Source organism: Centruroides vittatus, unplaced genomic scaffold (genome assembly GCF_030686945.1).
Source record: "Centruroides vittatus isolate TY-2023 unplaced genomic scaffold, ASM3068694v2 contig_1309, whole genome shotgun sequence".
Classification (NCBI taxonomy): Eukaryota; Metazoa; Arthropoda; class Arachnida; order Scorpiones; family Buthidae; genus Centruroides; species Centruroides vittatus.
This window is the reverse complement of record NW_027120832.1, coordinates 177,302-183,192: the sequence shown is the minus strand read 5'-3', so window position 1 is coordinate 183,192 and position 5,891 is coordinate 177,302. Positions and strand designations below refer to the sequence as shown.

At 32.7% G+C, this 5,891-nt stretch overlaps 1 pseudogene; it reads right to left on the bottom strand.

Moving 5' to 3' along the window:
• Window positions 1–388: 388 nt before the first annotated feature.
• Window positions 389–1,808, bottom strand: LOC136990049 (uncharacterized; annotated as a pseudogene).
• Between the last annotated feature and the right edge of the window lie 4,083 nt (window positions 1,809–5,891).

The following is a 5,891-nucleotide window of genomic DNA, read 5'->3' as shown; positions in this document are numbered from 1 at the left end:
AAAAAACTCCACTTGTAACGACATATAACCCTGTTTTAACGTCATATTGAAGCACTTCCAAATTTACAAAATTAGATTACAAATTTTATTTAACAAAGAAAATATTACGTGTTCAGTCCTAAGATCAGAGTTCACTTCCTAGAATGACTGCGGTGGTACTCTCCCCACCTGACTTCGGTGGGATGAGGTGCCTATTTTGCCTGTTTGTAGAAGAGGGTCGCCATTTTGTATTTTATTTTGACTCGGTTCTAGGTCCCCTGACTACCTACAAGTCTGAGTTTTATTTATTAGCAAATCATTTGGGCACCTAATACCTGTGCCAAATATCAACTATTGACATGTACTCCTTCATACTTCTAAGCTGGTAACATCGAAAGTCAGTACGATTTTATAGACAAGACGACAGTCTTGTCAATAATGTAAAGAAAATATAAATATAAATATACTTTGCTCGACTTAAGCGATAATTAAACACACTCTGCAAAGGGGACAGTTGTCTACCAGGATATGGTCTCATAAAATCTGGGCGGAGTTGAAATGCTTCATCTCCTATCAACACATGTGGTGCTAAAGTATTTGAATTGGGCAGAATACTTGAACTTAGTATCCCCAATGTTCCATTTTTCAAATTTCTGCCTAGTGCTGATGCCTTCAGAACTCCTCCATCAGAAAATGAGCCATATGCACCAACATCAACAGCTAAGAATTTGCTGTGCATCAGCAATGCCTAACAATACAATGGGGTTAGTTCCCTGGAAGAAATTTAAACAAATTAAAATTCTTGAATTTTATATATCTATTTCAAATTTCTTGACATGGTTGAGCATTAGTAATTTTATCATAATTTTTAACAAGCTTTTAAAATAGTATATAAGTTAATAGAACACAATTCCTTGATTGAAATTATTAATATCTTCATTTGTACATTACAATTGTCTTTAAAAACTTTATCCAGCAGAAATTGTTTTTCTAAAATCATAAATAACTGATATATTTATATTATGGAGTAAACAGATTATATTTATATTTTAGATATAAAATGCATTTTCATTTGCAGAGAAACTGTTGTTTTAAAATAAGATTAAAAGATTGCATCGCTTTTCTAATCATTTATATGAAGAAGTTATTCATTTTGAAAATCACCTTACAATTGTAAAATTGAGAGCCACTATTTGCAGGCTGCTGAATGTTGACATGCTTGCCATCAACTGCTTGCTCCACAGCAATTTGGGAATTGCCATAATTTTTCAAATTCTATGGCGGACTTCCTCCATATTTCTTCAGTAGGTTCCTGCGAGGAATGTACAGTACAACAGATATGTTTCAGAATAAACTAATGTAATATCTATCATATATATATATATATATATATATATATAATATATTAAAAATAAAATGCAGTGAAAAGTATAGAATCACCACAATACTTAATTACAATTATGTATGAAATTTTACATAGCATTGTAGTGTATATTTTCTATGTTTTATACCAGACATACATGAATACTCACCAGAATGTATTTTTCTCTGTGTCCCAAATAACTTGGCAAGTTTCTGGTATTATTTTTTGGATTGTGGAGAATGCTACATAAAATGCTTAGGCTAAAGACTTTAAGAGTCTTCAGTTGGCAAAAATCTAAAAAAGCATTTAATTAGTTGATAAACTATTTAATTATAAATTTTTATCTGGACTATTATATTCGATTTTACCTTAATGTAATAGCTAAACGTTCACCATGAGAAATGGACTCATTATTACTGTATTTTTGTAGTCGATCAGCTGTCAGCGTTAATAACTTATCAAACATCCTTAAATAATTTGTAAAAAATGAGGAATGATTATTCCTCATGTCTTTCAACTATATAAAAAGATTTTTGTTTTAATATTTTTCAACCTATAGACAAGCATGAAGTTATACAAATTCTGTTTTCTTACCAAATTATGATAATGTCCTTTAGCCTTTCGCTGTTTCCAGAGAGGATGGACACCGTATCTTCGTTTTCTTTTTACTTCTTCATGAAGTAATCCTAATAGTAACAACTTTTCTTTGCAAGTAATAAACGTCGATGTCGATCCATTTTGTTTTATTTATCAGGCCCGTCACTCGACAAGTTCGACGGGAACACGTGATTCATCAACTCCACGCCACTTTCTCTCGTTCGCTCACGTCTGTGTGATCGTATAAACGAGAGCGAGAAACGTCATCACCTCTTCTCGCCACATATTCTCGCTCACTCGAAAAATTCGCTCGCTCGCGTCTGCATAGTCGCACCCTAAGTTTACGTGATGAAAACGAAATCGTGTATTGTGTTATGTTACGTATATAACATACGGCATTGCTAACTAAGCCGAGTTAGTTTAGCCATCCCGTAGACACCATAGCTAAGGCTTTGAGTAATAACTTAATAATTTTACAGATAATTGTATTGTAAAGATTAAAAATCCAAGACGAAATATACTTTAAAGCGTACATTATTGGAGACTAAATACAAAAAAGTTGTTCGAAGTCTAAGTTTAAAGCCAAACTCATCAATTCACTAGAGAACACGAGCCGAGTAGCCTGGCAAGTACCACAAATTTCGATAGACTTCACGCAAATAAATTTTTTGAAAGGCACAGATTGGTGTGACGCAATGTCAAAGACGGGTGGCGAACCTATGGCACGCGTGCCAAAACTGGCACGTGAAGAGAAATCATCTGGCACGTAACATATACGATTTCGATTTATCATTTGTCTTAATCAATCATCCTTTTGGTTTATCACCCGATCATCCTTTTTCAATCAGTTTTATTCTAATCAAAGCATATTCCTCTAAGTTTTTAAATATCGTTATTCGAAGTCTGAAACTTTGGCACGCATAAACATCTTTAATTAAAGCTAAGTATGCTTACAATATGGCACGCGGACTCAAAAAGATTCGCCATTCCTCACAGAGCACAGAGCAAACGCAGCTATTTACAGATGTATACAAAAAAACAGGCTTGACGGGGAAGGTAAGGCATAGTGGCGTGCCGTCCATGGAAGCGGTGAAAGCGCCGCTTCCATGGACGGCACGCCACTGTGAAAAAATGGACGTAGCGGAGTGGCCTTTGTTACGACAAATGCCTAACAAAATTTATGGAAGGCTATGAACCTATCAACGACCGCATAATCAAAATTACAATACCTTCCAGGTCAGTAAAACTTCACATTATTCGATTATTATGCCTTTTTGTCCTTTATAACACTATTTAAAATTTGTTTTGTATACTAGTACATTCTATATATTAACAGGACTTATTATACTGGAAAACTATGGATGCAGATATTTAGTCATACAGATCAAAAATAATGTTCTTTATTTAGTTCACCTGTGAACTAAATAAAGAACATTATTTTATATAGAATGTACTAGTATACAAAACAAATTTTAAATAGTTCACATTATTCGGTTTATATGCCAACTTCGGCTGTTGGCATATTATTCAGGTTTATATACCGACTTCGGACGATGAAGTAGACACAGTGTACACACAAATTGAAAATATCACAAAAATACCATAGAAAGACATATTGATAATAATGAGAGATTTTAATGCTAAGATAGGCAATACAAAAAATGATAATCTATGGTGCATTATAGGGCACTTTGGACTGGGCTCCAGAAATGAGAGAGAAAATAGACTCCTTCAGTTTGCAATCGATAACAGTTTTTCAATAACTAACTTCATGTTCAAACACCATTATCGGCGTCTTTCTACTTGGACTTCCCCAACAGGTGAATATAAAAACCAAATTGATTACGTGTTAATAAGAACAAGATTGAGATCATCAGTAAACAATGTCAGAGCAAGACCTCGACCATTCTGCAACTCTGATCATAAGCTACTAAAAGCGGAAATAACATTAAAACTCCATACAACAAAAATATCAAAGATCAAGCCAAGACTTGAGACTCCAGCTAGTTCAATCTTAGAACAGACTCTCCGAAATTTAGGCCCTCCATCCTTTACAAACAACCCAGATGATTTATGGACACAAACAAAAAGTTAAATTTTAACTGAAGTACAACGATGCACCACATAACATCGGCCACATAAAGAAACACTGGATGACAAATAGTACCCTTGAATTAATAGATGAAAGGAAAAAAATATTTTGATCTAGTAATAGCCTCTTTAATCCAAAAAATATTGACGGTAGACTGCCTCACAGCTTAACAGGTTCCAAAAAACTCCTTTATTGCCTTTTTACAAATGCATTTCGGATCAGTATTATTTTTTCTGACCCCTCTTCAGTGCTATAAAACAAAATTTATATATTAACAGAACTAACGCGAGCAGAAAAAAGAAGAAACACTTTTAAAAAACAGTTTTTCAATACCTTAAGTTCATATACTCCTTAACACATACAGTACTTTCGAGTTCTGTTTACATTGCCTTCTAAAAGTACGGTTATTTTCCCTTGCAACAGTGCACTACAGCAATACTACAAGTAATTGCAAAGTATAACATCTAATTAACGCTTTAACCTATTTTTTAACATAAATTTCCTAAGTTTTAAATAATCAATTATACATACGTACGTACATACAGGCCTTCTTTAAAAATATTCCAAAACCTTACACATTTAAAAAAAAAAAATTAAAAACACCACGTTATACAATTCTAGAACATTCCTCTCGGTACAGTTTTCTCTCGTCAATGCAATATTATTCTATTATTCAAAGAGGTAAAAGATCAGTGGGATCGGTATTATATCTAAACTTCTTTTTTTAATTTAAAAGTCTAAAAATAAAAAAAATTTAGGTTAAAATTCAAGTAAAACTACTCTTTTAAATCCGATTTCGAGTGATTTGACTAGCGTGCAAATAATTAACGAAAGATGCTATACTTCAACCAAAAAAACTTCACATTTATTAAACTCCCAAATGCATTTCGCTTTTTTACAAAGCCTCATCAGTGGGCAATTGGCCCTCAACAACTCCCGTTCTTTTTATACCGGGTAACTTTTCCCAGCATGCATCTACTTGCATACCGTCATTCTGATTTATCAGATTTACATATTCGATTATACAAAAATGTTCTATTATTCTTCTCTTTAAACAGTTTTTTCTTTATAAAGTATTTTTACATTATTCCTGTCTATTTTACAATGATTAATATTACAATGTAGATACCAAGGCGACTCTTCTCTTTTTAATCGTATCGCAGCCTCGTGTTTTTTCAAACGTGTCTCCAGCTTCCTTCCCGTGTCTCCAGCTTCCTTCCCGTTTCTCCAACGTAAGACTTTGTTTGTGGACAAGTACAAGACAATCTATAAATTACACCTGCAACATCGAGTTTGTTTTTTAACATATTTTTATCTTCATTGTTTATAACATTAACTACATTCGACAATTTGTTCTTTTGTTTCGCCACGATACATATAGAATACTGTTTAAAGATCGATTTATATCGTTCATAAAGTTTATATGTTAAGTTTCCTTATGTAAACAAACTACTAACTATATGATTTCTTACATTATATCTATAATTTATAAAACCATCATACCACTTACATAATATGTTCTTTGGATAATCATTCAATAAATATTTTTTAAACATGTTTTGTTTCTTTGTCTATGTCTTCTTGTAGAGATGTTCTGTTCAGTATTTTTCTAAGTTCCATAATAAAAACATTTCTCTTTGTTTCTGCGGGACAATATGATTTATAATTAACTGTCTTTCTCGTATTACACAATTTACTATACTTACGAAATACTAATCGCGTTTCTTCTCTTTTTATGGTGACGTCTAAATAATTTAATTCCTGATTTTGTTCTTCACTGGTGAACTTTAAATTATTACTCAAGTTGTTTGCATAAGCTTCAATATCTTGGGATGTAGTTATTCGTGAGTCAAATATAAT